The sequence below is a fragment of the Emydura macquarii genome, unplaced genomic scaffold, assembly GCF_026122565.2.
Source record: "Emydura macquarii macquarii isolate MOO-44397 ecotype Brisbane River unplaced genomic scaffold, CSIRO-AGI_Emac_v2 contig_1254, whole genome shotgun sequence".
Classification (NCBI taxonomy): domain Eukaryota; kingdom Metazoa; phylum Chordata; order Testudines; family Chelidae; genus Emydura; species Emydura macquarii.
Window position 1 is genome coordinate 1,501,290 of NW_027131391.1, and position 15,589 is coordinate 1,516,878.

Here is a 15,589-nt window from a genome sequence, read left to right on the forward strand (position 1 = left end):
GAATGTACCTTATTCCTAAAATAACTTACAACTTTATTTTTTTCAGTTTTCTTAAAATCCCATTTATGAGAAATAATTTTATTTATTCTTGCTGATCTTAATTTTCTTTAGTTATTGTCTTTCTGTTTTACCTTATCATCTGAGTTACATCTGAGGACTATAGAAGAAAGTCTTGCTGCTTTTGAGTGAGGGACAATTATATTGCCTGATGCTGGTTTTCTGTCTTTTAAAATTGTTTGCATGTTTTATAATAATAGTAGTGTGAATTTTTACTTTTAAAAGATAAAGGCTTACTCAGTTCACAGATTATGTTGAAACACAAGTTTTTGTTGTAATGTGATGTGTCAGAGAATAGCAATTTATGTATATTTCTTTTGCAGTCTGATCTTGCAAACTCTTTCTCACAAGCTGAATACCATAGACTTAAGTGAGACTACTTGCATGGGTAAGGCTATTCCCTTGAAATGAAGAGTTTGCAGGATTGAGCCCTTGAATTTGGATTTCAGGAATTACCATGATGTATTAAAAAGGCTCCTTATCCTTTCTCTGTCAGGTGATACCTCCCTCTTAATATTAGGGGACTGATTTTGGCTACCATTCCAGCCCCCATACGCTACTCTTGCAACTTATAGGGGCTGTACACGAGCTGCAAGAGGCTTGAGGCAAATTTCTTCAGTGCAAGGGCAGTGCAGATCCTACATAAATGTCCCCCACTTCACCCCACTCTAAACCATGATCACCATTAAGGTGTTGTAGATCACACATCTATTAGATGAAAGGATTTTCAAGTAGAACGGTAATTTCATGTTTTTTTCTGCATTATTTTGTTCCATTAGATTTGAAAGTCTACAGGATAACTAATGAGAAGGTGGCTTGCAATGTGACTTTTTTGTATGTCCTGATCTATAAGGGTACTCATTCATTTAGCTCTGTAGTCAGGATGATAAATAGCATTTTTTGATACTTAGAAGAAAATGTCACAGGAAGAAATTATGCCAATTGGTTCACAGCAGAAGTACATGTTTAAAGACTTGTTGTCAAGGCTAGTATGGCTAAAATTAGACATATTACTTGTGCATTTATTTTCAAGTATGTGTTTGGGTATCACATTGTCTCTTTGCTCTTCCTGTGACTGACTGTTCTTCAGAGCTAGCAGTGTATTGAAATGCTAAAGGCAAGCAGGATTCTTGGTATGTCCTTTTCAGATCAGAAGAACAGTTTAACTTACAAATAGTCACAAATAGCAGTGTAAACAGACCTTAACATGAAGTAAATTACATTATATTCACATAAGCCCCTTTACACCACCAAAGTGATATAAAGGGGCTTTAGTGTATATGAAAATCACACCTTTTTCATGTCTCATTTTTTAAACAGGCTGCCAGAAATTTCCTGCAGAACATAATTTCAGTGTGCCATATATTATAAATCCAGTGTATTTTATGGCATGCATGGCTACTATTACTGAATTTATTGTAAGATCATCCATTAGAGAAGTTTGAATGTAAACAGTACTGCAGCCTTAAATTTTAGGGACTATTCCTGTATATTTTATGACAAGAATTTTGGTGTCTACCAGAAGACATGTCTGTGATCTTAAGACAGTCAAAAACCTCATTGGAGCTGGTGGCCGTGAGTGTCACCTTTCATTCAGGATAAATATAAAAAGAACTTAAGTTTCCTTTTGGAGTAAGATAGATGAAAAAATAGGAGCCTCCACCAAAAACACAAGCCATGTACAATACCAGTCAGAAACTGAGCTATGTGCGGGAGGGGTTTCATTGGGATCTGAGAGCAAACGCATGGGGCTGTGGTTCAGAAGCAGCTGTAGGCAGACAGAAAGCAGCAAGATAGGCACCACTAACATGGTCCTGGAAGAAAGCAAAAAGAGAGAGAGAGTTTTTTGGCAGAGAGTTGGCTCGAAAAAGAGTCTTGGCGTACTGACTCTTGGCATCACAATAGCTATCCTCCAGTCATCTGGTACAGAAGCTGATTTAAATGATAGGTTACATACCACAGCTAGTAGTTCTGCAATTTCACATTTGAGTTGCTTCAGAGCTATTGGGTGAATACTATCTGGTCCTGATGACTTATTAGTGTTTAATTTATCTATTTGTTCCAAAACCTCCTCTAATGCCTCCTCAATTTGGGACAGTTCCTCAGATTTGTCACCTAAAAAGAATAGCTCAGATTTGGGAATCTCCCTCACATCCTCAGCCATGAATACCCTGTTTGTTTGTTTAGTATCAGGAAGTTTTTCCATCTGGAGTTAGGTTTGTAAAGAAAATATCCTATAAAGTAATTAATTTTTTCAGGACAAATGAATGTTGCTGTCTGACTTCAGGTAAAACCCTTGGTCACTTTTTAGATTCCGATCCTGGAATGAGATCTTTTTTAGGTGCAAGGTCCACCCAAAATGGAGCTCATTGCAGGATTGAGGCCTTAGTTTGTTCTCATCAGTAGTTAATGGAAATGGGTTCCATTGTTGAAGAGCACAGTCTTGATTTACCAGCCTTAAATACTGATTTTGAATAGAAATACAAAACCAAAGTTTTGTGATCTTGCATACCTCAAATTTTGGCAGCCAAACTGGAGAAATCTTAATGGATCCTGATTTTCTCTGTACTGAATGCTTTTTTCTGGTGACCCTTTTAAAAATTAATTTTTATAAAAAACAAAAAGAGAAAAATACAAAAAAATGAATGACTTATAACTTATATATGTTTCTAAGTACCATACGCTTCATGGGATTCTCAAAAGAATTATGCAATTATGCAATTTTACAACTCGTCAAAACTGCAAGACCAGACAGTACAAAACCAGACAATACTATAAAGATATAATACATTACAGTGGGGGTTGCAGTAAGAAAATAGGCAAAACCTATATAAATAGGAAAAGCAGGGGACCAGGGAGAGAGGGAAAAGAAGGAGGGGTTAGGAGAATTGGAAGTCTGTCCTTCTTTGGGCATTCTAAATATTTTTAATCCAAATGTATCTAGAAATGTGATTAAAATTTCTTCGAATTCATATAATTGACCTCTACAGCAATAAGCTATTCTTTTCTTTGGCTGTTAACTCAGACGGGTCTGAATATCACTGCTCAGATGAGGCTATATCTGGAGTATTGTGTCCAGTTTTGGGCCTCCCCATTACAAAAAAGATGTGGACAAATTATAGAGCATTCAGTGGAGGACAACAAAAATGGTTAGAGGGCTGGGGCACATGACTTTTGGGGGGAGGACGAGGGAACTGAGCTTCTTTAGTCTGCAGAAGAGAAGAGTGAGGGGGGATTTGATAGCAGCCTTCAATTACCTGAAGGGGGATTCCAAAGAAGATGGAGCTAAGCTGTTCTCAGTTGTGGCAGATGACAGAACAAGGAACAGTGGTCTCAAGTTGTCGTGGGGGAGGTCTAGGTTTGATATTAGGAAAAACTTTTTCACTAGGAGAGTGGTGAAGCACTGGAATGGGTTACCTAGGGATGTGGTGGAATCTCTATCGTTATAGGTTTTTAAGGCCCGACTTGAAAAAGCCCTGTTTGGGATGACTTAGTTGGGGTTGGTCCTGCTTTGAGCAGGGGGTTGGACTAGATGACCTCCTGAGGTCCCTTCCAACCCTAATCTTTTATTATTCTATTCTGGGTATAAGCAAACATTTCAATTTTTTGTAAAATAATGCACTTGGTGCTCAGTATTTTCTGAAAATCAGGCCCTTTCAAAATGTCTCAAGCTGCACCCCCAAAAACAGAAGCACCCAAAATCACTTGTAACTTTTGAAAACCCATCCACTGCATGTTTTCTATGTATATTTAATCATTAAACATTTGTACAAGCTCTTATAATTTTGCTATCATAAGGTGGCCAACATTGTATTTCAAAAATAAAATATGGTTTTCTTAGCACCCCCGCCCTACCCCTCTTTCAGTACTCATCTACATTTACCAGGGATATTTCTTGCTCTTTTTGCAGCACTCAGCAACTCCCTATCTTATTGTACAGAGATGAAAAAATAAGGTACGTCCCTTGTAATAAGGGACTGTTGGCAAACTGTGGCATACATGATCTAAGCCTTGTATACTCTGACTCTGAGACCAGTTTGACTTAAATTCTCCAGGTAAAGCTGCACTTAAATCTGGCAGACTAGAGATTCTGTAGCAGCTTTAGATAACATTTTTTAATGCAAGATTTTATTGAATTAATTATGAAAGTGAATGAAGGCTGGAAATAAATAATATAATCAGTATAGTAGCCCTTGAGAATAAATTCAGTTTACTTTATGCTGTCTAAATTTTCAATATAATGCAGAACTTTGAATTGAAAATGTATAACTGCATTGTAGAAATTGTTGAGGGAAGCTGGAATTTTGGCATGAAGGTATAATTCTTTCGGCAGCAGCAAGGTGTGGGAGGCAGTTTGGTATTGTAGAATAAACACTTAGGTGTGTATTTCTGATGAAATCATCAGTGATATAGTTTATAGTTGGCATTTAAATTGTAATCATTAGGCTTTTGTGTTAATACTCAATGGGAGTTCACAACTCCCGTTCAAGTCAATAGGGTTTACGGGCACTCACTACCTCAAAGGATCAGACCTAGCATGTAAAGTATTTCTCTTGTAGCCACTGTAGGCTTTTAACTGGGTAGATCACTGTTTACTAACAAGGATTCCAGTGAGAAGATGCTCTCTTTCCTATTATTTTAAGGCCCAGGCTCAGGAGGTGCTGAGTACCTTTATTTGGATTGCTTTCAGTGGACAATATATTACCTGAAGAAGCATTAGTAAACAGTTCCATTCAATCACTCAGCTTTGGAAATATGAGACTAGTGGTTTGAAGTTGTTAATGAGTTACCTGTATGTTTTAGCTGTATCAGTCACACTGCTTTTTGGTTCAGTGTTTGTATTTTTGTCATACACATTTGATTAGTTGATGAAACATCTCAAGCTGTAGTTTTTATTTTATGTTTAAAGTTTTACAAAGACAAATGGCACAGCAGTAGCACCTACTTCCCAAATTATTTTTTTTTCCAGAGCCACTACTGATTCCAAACAAAAGTTTTTCTTTTGGATGAATCTCTAGAGAGCAAAGACTTTATCAAGGGTTACACAAAAAGCAGATAGCTTTGGATTTCATTAGAATAGCTGAATCTATCTCACGATTAAATGCGGTAGTAAGCAAAATTGGCTCTTGGTGGTGCCAAAGCATAAAACATTACTATTAAAAAATTCCACATAAAACAAAATATGCTATTAGTGTACTTCATGGTGATATCTGGACCATTATTGCTAGTGGCTAAGAAGCAGATTCCCAAAATCAAATATTCAATACATTTTTGACTAGTTACAGTGAACAACACGGGAGCTCTCAAAAGAGAAGGAAGAGTACAGGTGGGGACAACAGGCAGGTATGAAAATAAAATAGAGGAACTGTTGATATTTTGGGGAAAAACATTATTATCAAAACTGTGAAATCCTTCCTCATTATATAAATAAATTCTTTGAACATTTGTTACATTTTTTTTCCACTGAAAGACGCACAGCATGTTAATATTCAGGAAACATCAGATTTACATTGTTGTGAAAATTACTTAGTTATGCAGTAAAAGGCCTTACATAAAATTGTCATGTGCCCTCATTGCAAATTTAGTTGAAAGGCGTAGGCAGAATTGCCTTATAAGGGACCAAATCCTAAAGGGTTTTTTTTTTGGTATCTTTTAAAATAATTTTGTGTTACTATTATGTATTTTGAACACTTCCACCCATTTCTGTTACACTTGATCTAATCATGCTTTGGGTCAAATTCTGCTCATTTTACATGTGCGAGTAGTCAGATTGACTGCAGTGGGACTATTTGCATGCATGAGAAAAGCAGGATTTGACTTACCTTTCTCAAGCAAGAAGTTGGTGTCTCCAGCACTGTCTTCTTATGGTTTATTTGAACCATACCACTCTCATTGAACTTCTAATCTGTCTGTTATAAACTCCATTTCTTTTGCTATGGAGTGCCTCAAAGTTTTGACCTTCTCCTCCTAGCTACCTCTTAATTTCTTCTTGCTATTAAATGCTTCAAAGACTAATGTTATTCTGGGTAAAGAATTCTTGGCTGATATTAAGCCAGGGTCTTTACTATCTTTTGCTGGTCTAGATATTGGTTTATGTCCACTAAGGCAGAAAGCCTGTTGTTGGGAGGTTGTGGTGGTAGAAAGTGGCTGCAACCTTTGTCTATCACGAGGACTTCGGGGATTACTGCAATCCAAAAATGTGTGGCAGTGTCCAGGAATGGTGGCTGGGGGATGCAGTGAGTTGGCACGTTACTTGTGAAGCCTTGGGTGGCAGAGCCTTGATAGCAATTTGAAACTGCCTTTCCCTAGCAAAAACTTTGAGGGAACAGTAACAACACCTTCCTGGGCCTTTGGGGTTTAAGCCTCCCAGGGTCCATGGAGATGTAAGGAACACCTCTCTGCAAACAACTTGGATGAATCTAGCCCTTTGATGTCCCATGTCTCCAATTCTGCTATCATTCTCCCTAACCCTTAAAACTTTGGCATTTTCCATTTGGTGAGCCAAATAAATCCTTAGACAGATATGTATAATATAGACCCACTGTCTCCAAAAGGGTTAACTCAGATATTAGTTCTATTTCTTGCCTGATGTCAGCTTTGACTCTGAACTTACTTTTGTCTCCCACATCTCTTTTATCTATAAATAAGCCAGTCCATCACCACTTCTGGAACATTGCAAGAATTTGTCCTTATTTTGACCCTGCTCTCTGATGAAATCCTTATTTATGCTTTTATCACTTCACATCTTGACTATTGCATTTCTGTCTTTTATAGTTTTCCTGAATCAGTACTTTATAAACTTCGGGGAGTCCAGAATGCCATGACACGACTGCTTTCTTCCTTCAGGAAATAAAATTGTATCAACCTCATAATTTCTCACCATCACTGGCTTCCTTTCCATATCTGAATCCAATTAAAAAATGACCTGCTGGTTTTCAGAACTAGCTCCGCCCTGCTTCTCTGACCTGATAGCCACCTGCTCCCCTGCTTGCTCATCTGCTTTTCCAGTGTTATCCTCATCTCTGTTCCTTCATCTTGATTCACCACATTTGACATTTGCTTGACCGATTAATCTGAGACTCTCTTTTTCCCTCCAAGTTACAGAGACAATCTGCTTTTAGCATATTCTGGTCCATTGTTGTGAGGTCTTCTCAATTTCTTACCAGTAAGTGGCAGTATGTGATTAATCTTTCAGATGCTGGTAAATGTTAAATAGTTCCTGCAAAACTATTTTTTTCTCTTTACATATTATTCATTTAGTTACATCAGTCACTCCATAACAAGCTTTTTAATTTACTCAGGATAGTGGAACTGGATTCTTAAAAATGTAGTAGTATAAGTAGAAACCGTATTCAGAATGTGTGAAAATTTTTGCTATTACAGTATATTAATGGGGTATAGATGCCATATATTGTTTGGAGTTTTGATACAAGTATACTGAAATATATGTAGCGCTGTATGAGGGTTTTTGGGTTTTTTTAATACTTACCAGTATATATTTAGTGGTATATTTTCAAACACATTAGGCAAGCCACTCTCCTTGACTTTCATTGGGAGTAGGCATCTAATTGCTCTTTCTGCCTTTGAACATTTCCCCTTTACCACATACTGCAGACAAAAACTTAGTTAAGCCGATTTTAATGTTGAGTACATATCAATAATTTAGGATTAAATATATTCTTCTTCAAGGGCCTCCAAGCATTACCATTTCTGGGATCTGGTGCTCCTGGAGTCGAACTGCAGAACTGCCTTGAAAAGCCACATTGGTTGAGAATGACAGAGTTCTCATGAAAAGGTGACTTCTTTGCTTTATTCTGTATTAGGGAGTACATCCCCTACTATCACAGAGAGCAAATGGAACTCATCTTCATGTCCTCAGACTAGACCTTCCCTTAGCCTATTTAGAGATTTTCTTGTAAACAGTTAGTTTCTCATTTAGGATAGTTTAGTGAGGATGGCCCTTTTCTTGTCCTGGGAGTCTTTACCAGGACCATGTCAGACCCAAAACTCCATAAGGATTTCAGAAGGTGCATTTTGTGTCCAACAATTGTACTGGAGACCAACACTCAAGTCTAGTGTCTTGTATGTCTGGGTAAGACCTGCTCAATAAAGCAATGTGTTTTGCTGTGCCTTCATTTCTTATGCTAGAAGGGAGAGACACTTGGTTTTCCATGATCATTTAGCTTCTTAATGCCTGCAACCTGATAGTTCAGTGGATTCATTCAGGGGATTAAAACCAGATGCTGTTTGAGGTCCTCTTACCCATGACCCTAGGCTCACTTTGCTTCTTTGGCTTCAATACCACGTTCTATCATGGGTTCAAGACTGGAATATCCTCTTCCTTATGCTGGGAATGAAGCTCACATCCAGCACCAATTAAATCAAAAGCACTGAAGACCAAACCACCACTGCCTCTTGTGGCATCAATAGTCTTGATGCTGATTCAGGAAGCACCCACTTCAGTGTTTACCATCACCTGGCACCATTGTCGTTGGCACTGATGCCTCTGTCTTGGCACCAAAAGCCCAGTCAGATACCCATTCAGGTAAAAAGAAGGAGAGACGGAAGTATGTCTCATCACAAGAGGGACCAAAAAAAAAAAAAAAAAAAGAGAAAGAAAAGAATAAAAATATAAAAGCACCATATCTTTCCTCTTTTGTATTCTCCAGTCTATGAGTGCTTCAAGAACTCTGAAATGTCCTGCTGTCATCTTTTTTCCAAGCTCCTCTGGATCTGGACATTCCAGCACTAACTAAATTGGATTCAATGCCAGTTCAGATCCTGGTCACACACAGAGAGATTGACTGTGTTTAAGTGGGCATCCATCATCGAAACTACTAGCCAGCCCACCTCATGCTTACCTATTGCTTGACTCTGTGCATGAACCAATTTCTCTGGTCATGATCTGGAGCTCCCTCAGAGTACCTTTGACTCTTTGGAGACAAATGTGAAGTGTCCCCTGACTTGACCTTTGGATACTGGACTTCTTTCCTTGCCTCAAATCCAGACATCATGGAATGATATCATGCAGGGCCCTCTTGGATTACTATTGTGGCCCTACATAGAGGACTCTGTGAAGGCCATTTTGGAAGCTGCAAGACCAGCTGTGGCACCAACTTTGGTGCCTGTGCCAATACTCTTTCTGTTACTGATGCCCTCAACCAAAGCCTATTCTCTATCCAGTGCCAATACAGCCTTCCTTGCTGGAACCAGATCCCTCATACAATAGAACTTTAGCCTTACAAACATCAGCGTTACAAACTAACCAGTCAACCACATAGCTCATTTGGAACCGGAAGTACTCAATCAGGCAGCAGCAGGGAGGGGGGGAGCAAATATAGTACAGTACTGCATTAAACATAAACTACTAAAACAGTAAAGGGAACGTTTAAAAAATATTTGACATGGTAAGGAAACTGTTTCTGTGCTTGTTTCATTTAAATTGAGATAGTTAAAAGCACCATTTTTGTTATGCATAGTAAATTTTCAAAGCTGTATTAAGTCAATGTTCAGTTGTAAAATTTTGAAAGAACAACCATAACAATTTATTCAGAGTTATGTACATTTCAGGGTTACGAACAACCTCCATTCCTGTTCGTAACTCTGAAGTTTTATTGTATATGCAGGAGAATCTGCTTATCTGAGGAATGGAATGAGCCTTCAGAGAAACCATACAAGTCCCATTTGGAGGAACATTCAGAAAACAGAGAAAAACAGAGTAGTGCTTCATCTGTTTCTCCTCCTGATGATCAAAGATACTTTCAGAGCTGGTGGGAGAACAGCAAATACGCTCCAATGCAAACAAGGGTCACAGTGCTGGAGACAACTGATCCCCCATTTGACATATCACAGAGTATGTCTACACTGTGGAGTGAAGTTGATTTATTTTAAGTTGATTTTATTTTAAATCAACTTTCACCTGCTGAATTTTAGAAGTTGCAGGAGTGTGATTACACCACACTCATTGCGTAGGGGTATTGCATTCCCACTAGCCGCACCTGAGTCGCCAATCAAAACAGTGCACCATGGGTTACTAATCCCACAGTGTAACTAGATGCAGAGGCTTTTTGGAAGGTTGTCATCCTTCCATGATGCAATGTACTCTCTCCCATCTTGTCCCAGTCCAAACAAACAGACGATTGCCTTTTCGCGCCATTTTTTTCAGACCCTTCATTCTCTGTCAGGCGCACGCTGTTGCCAGAGAGGCGTGGAGCCCGCTCAGCTCTACACTATCATTGTGAGCATCACAAACACCTCATGACTTATTCTGCAGTACTTTCAAGGCTGAGACAGCTGCTGCAGTGTGGAAAATTGTGATGTTACTGAGGCTGCCCTGCTACAAGCCATAAAGCAAAACAATTCCCGTTTGCTGCAGGCTGTCATGCAGCATCTTCAGTCAGTGGAGCAGCAGTTCTTGTCCCGGGAAATAAGCACTGACTGGTGGGACCACATCATTATGAAGGTGTGGGATGATGATCAGTGGCTGCAGAACTTTCGTATGAGAAAGGCCACTTTCATTTAACTTTGCGCAGAGCTGTCCCCAGCCCTGATGTTCATAAATACTCGCTTGAGACCTGCTCTGACAGTAAGTGAGTGGCCATCTCTCCGTGGAAGCTAGCAACCCCAGACTGCTACCGGTCAGTTGGGAATCAATTTGGAGTCGGTAAATCCACCCTGGGGGCTGCTGTGATGCAAGTGTGTCAGGCCATTAATAGACTTCTGCTAAGAAGGGTAGTGACTTTGAGAAACGTGCAGGACATAGTGGACGGGTTTGCTGCAATGGGGTTCCCAAACTATGGGGAGGGGGGGTGATAGCTGACATGCATATCCCTATCTTAGCACCGGACTACCTTGCCACAGAATACATAAACCGGAAGGGATACTTCTCAATGGTGTTGCAGGCCCTTGTGGATCATAGGGGACATTTCACTGACTTCAACGTGGGGTGGTCTGGAGAGGTGCATGATGTGCGCCTCTTTAGGAACTCAGGTCTGTTCAAAGAGACGCAGGTGGGCACTTTCTTCCCTGACCAAAAAATAAATATTGGGGATGTTGAAATGCCAATAGTGATCCTGGGGGATCCTGCCTATCCCTTGCTCCTCTGGCTAATGAAGCCATAGGGCACTTGGACAGCACGAAGGAGTATTGCTATAATAGGCTCAGCAAATGCAGAATGGTGGTGGAATGTGCATTTGGCTGCTTAAAGGCAAGATGGCACAACTTGCTCACTAGGTTAGACCTCGGTGAACGCAACATTCCAACTGTTATCTCTGTCTGCTGTGTGCTCCATAATATTTGTGAAACAAAGGGGGAAAAGTCACCCCAGGGTTGGGTCATGGAGGATAATAGGCTGGCCACTAATTTTGAACAGTCAGATTCCAGTGCTACGCTAAGAGACAACTGTGGAGCGCTGCGCCTCAGGGAAGCATTGAAAACCTGTTTTTGGAATTAACTACAATAATGTACATCTCTGTCAGTGCTGTGCCTTCCAGTCCCATCCCTCATTCTCACATCATCGGCCACCTCCCCTTCTTTTCCCACCAGCAATCCCCAAGCTCTCCATGAATGAAGAGAAATGTTTTTTAAAGCAGTAAAGTTTTATTGGTGATCAGTTACACTGGGGGGAAAGAAAGATAATTTAACATTCTCATAAGGCTGCTTGAGCAGCCAGTGCAAAGTGTGACTATGCAAACAGCAAATCATGCACATTCCTAGTTCTTAAAGGGGCCATCATCAATTTCTGCTCACCTCCACCGGCATGGTGTGCAGTGTGTACTGCACCCTGATCAACCTCCTCCTAGAACACTTGGAGGTGGGGGCTGGGAAACAGCTTGTTGGCTGAGCGTTTTGCAGGGGCTGCAGAGGGAGTCTGTCATGCCGCTGCTCTTCCTGGAGCTCTACCAGATGCCTTAGCATATCAGACTGATCCCTCATAATACTCAACATCTCCTGTTGCGTTGCATGCTCCTACTCATGTGCTGATTTTCTGTGTTCCATGTCCATGTTTACTTTTTCTGACTAGGATATCCTCCAGGCTCTGAGCTCTGTTTCAGCAGCCGCGGAAGTGTTCATTAGTTCATTGAAGATGTCATCCTGAGTTTTTTTTTCCGCTTCCTAATCTATGAAAGGCACTCTGCGGAAGTAGAAGATTGGGTGAATGGTGAGGTGTCCACTGTAAGACAAGCAAAGCACAATGTTGCCATTGTTAGCTGACCCCCATGGAATAAAAGAAATGTTACAATGTAAAAAGAACTACCTTTCATATTCACAAGGCAAAGCCAGACTCGCATACTAATCTGTGCCTATTGCATGGGTCGGAGTGCCATTCCAGACATGGTAAATAAGGGGCCCTTGCATCCATTACAGAGAAGTCTGTATAGCACTAAATTCCCCAATCCACACATAATCCAGGAGAAGGATCATTGGGATCCCCTTTACCATCCCAAAGACCGGTTTGGGAGGAGATGGTCAAAAGGGATTGGAGGAGGGTGTGGGTAAAGTGTCGCTAGAGGAAAAAAAAAGGGGCACCAGTTCCTGGACCTATAACACCTATGACAACAATATCATGGTGAGGTCTGTGTAGGGGCCTAGGGACACCATCCATGGCAGGAAAATAACACACAGTGACTATATTGGTTGGATACTGTAAACTTACGCCATCTTCTCTAGATGACCATGTGTGATATCAGTCTCCTGAGGGTAATGGAGGTGTAAAAGGAAGATTTACTGCAAGCATTGGGGTACAGGCCTGGAGCTTATGCTGCTATGCTGTGTTCTGCAATGATGCCTGCTCATTTAATAGCAGAGTGGCAGAGAAAAGTGTCCTACCGTAGTGGAAGAAATAAGGCTGATCTCCCCAGAAACTTCTGCAAAGGATTGCAGAGTACCTACATGAAAGTTTCCTGGCGATATCCACGGAGGCTTCTTGGAGCATCCCTGTGCACATAAGTAGTCTGTTCAGGGGGTAACCCTGTGCTGAAGTTTACCAACCCCCAGGAAGCCCATCCCCACAAAAACACAAACTTCTTTTTTCCCCAAAATAAGAAGCTGGACTGGGGATATGACCACAGAAATGTGACTTACTACACACACTCATCAGATGTGCCTTCCCTGACATTTCGGTTTGTAACACTGTACTGTTCCCAGCTGTGCTGCTCTGGGATAACGAACAGGTCCTGGCTCTCTGAGAATGGATACCCTGCTCTCCTGCCCCTGTTCTCCTCATTCTCCTCCTCATCCACAGAGTCCTCCTCATTCATCTTGGACTGGGATTCTTCGGAGGTATCAATGCTGTGTGGTGGCACAGTGGTAGGGTCACTGCTGAGAATCACATGCAGCTCCTCATAAAAGCAGCATGTCTTCGGTGACGAGCCAGAACAACTGTTCAACTCCTTAGTTTTCTGATATGCCTGCCTCAGTTCTTTGATTTTAACGTGGCACTGCTGTGCGTCCCTGTTGTAGCTCTTCTCCACCATACCACATGATGTCTTCTGGTAGATATCTAAATTTCTTTTGCTGGCTCGAAGCTGAGCCAGAACAGACTCTTCGCCCCACAGGCTGATGAGATCCAAGACCTCAGGTCAATTCCAGGCTGGAATGCATTTGGGACATTCAGTCACCATGAGCAGTTCAGCTACAAAGCTCTCTTCATGCTAAACAAACAGGAAATGGGAATTCAAAATTTCCCGGGGCTTGAGTGGAGGAGTTATTTCCTGTTTATGTGGCCATGGTGCAGCAGAGTCCGAATGTCCAGAGCAGTCACAACAGAGCATTATGGGATACCACCCAGAGCCCAATGATGTCAATTTATGTTGCGCTCTGCGTATACTGGCGCTCGTTCGACCCATGGAATTTGACTTCAGCGCTATGCCATTTGCGGAGGTGGTTTTATTAAGTCAAATTTTACCGTGATTTAGGTCAGTGGAACTGACATTCCAGTGAGATGCATATTTTAGGTGGTCGACATAAGCCACACTACGTCGATCTCCATTGTCGGTGTAGACCAGGCCACAGATGCAGACCATGGAGAAGTTGACCTTGCCTCTTAGCCCTGGCTGTCCCAACTCAGACAAAGATATCTGGCTCTTTCTCCTTTCTTCTCCCCTCTTACCCAGTTGTGGTCTCCTGTGTCAGGTGAAAGACATACAAAATTCTCCAGCTAACTCCATGGTGATGTCTGCAGCACAAGAGAGAGTCGGGGCAACTTTAGACTCCTTCTGATAGAGAGGAACATAAGCTAGGTGCATTTGACAGGAGAGCCTACTCTGGGTCTCTAGGCCTTCAGGTAGTCAACTATCTGGCCATTGTCTCACTACAATTATGTTCTGTGGGATGTCAGGACCCCTGTATTCGTATTCTCTTCTGTATTTGGGAAAAAAACAGAGGATGTAGTCATATCATCTGATGATAACTCTTTCCATTCCATTAGTATCTCAGGAGGATGTTAAACAGCAGCTACTAAAGATGGACATTTTTAAAATCAGCTGGTCCAAATAACTTGCATCCAAGAGTTTTAAAAGAGCAGGATGAATTGGTTGCTGGATCATTAATATTGACTTTCAATAAGCCTTGGAACACTGGGGAAGTTATAGAAGACTGGAAGAAAGCTAATGTTCTGCCAATTTTAAAAAATGGTAAACAGGATGACCCAAGTATAGAATCATAGAATCAAAGAGTTGGAAGGGACCTCAGGAGGTCATCTAGTCCAACCCCCTGCTCAAAGCAGGACTAACCAGGACTAACCTCAGCTAAATAATCCCAGCCAGGGCTTTGTCAAGCCACATCTTAAAAACCTCCAAAGATGGAGATTCCATCACCTCCCTAGGTAACCCATTCCAATGCTTCACCACCCTCCTAGTGAAAAATTATAGGTCTGTCAGTCTGACATCAATCCTGGCCATGATGATGCAGGCCTCTCAAGGTGGGTAAATATAATTACAGACAATCAACATGGGGTTATGAAAAATAGATCCAAACTTGGTACCTTTTTGATGGGATTACAAGTTTGGTTGATAAAGATAATAGCGTTGAAGTAATATACTTTGACTTATGTAAGCCATTTGACATAGTACCGCATGACATTTTGATTAAAAAACTAGAACAATTAAAATTAATATGGCACAGATTAAATCTGATTAATTGACAAGTCTCAAATGGAGAATCATGTAAATGATCATGTAAATGGAGAATCAGCACTGAATAGGTGGTGTTTGTAGTGGAGTACTGCAAGGTCAGTTCTTGGTCCTATACTATTAACATATTTATCAGTGACCTGGAAGAAAACATAAAGTCATCATTGATAAAGTTTGTAGATGACACAAAAATTGGGGAAGTGGTAAATAATGAAGAGTACAGGTCACTGATATAGAATGATCTGGATCGCTTGGTATGCTGGGCGCAAGCAAACAATATGTGTTTTAATACTGTTAAATGTAAATGTATACATATAGGAACAAAGAATATAGGCCATACTTACAGGATTGGGGGTTCCATCCTGGGAAGCAGTAACTCTGAAAAAGATTTGGGGGTCATG

General features: G+C 40.8%; 1 protein-coding gene across 1 annotated transcript in view; it reads left to right on the forward strand.

Annotated features, from left to right (window-relative positions):
- RSPH14 (radial spoke head 14 homolog) overlaps nt 1-15,589 on the forward strand; it is a 148,604-nt gene that overhangs the window by 2,767 nt on the left and 130,248 nt on the right. The gene's annotated exons all lie outside the window — the stretch shown is intronic.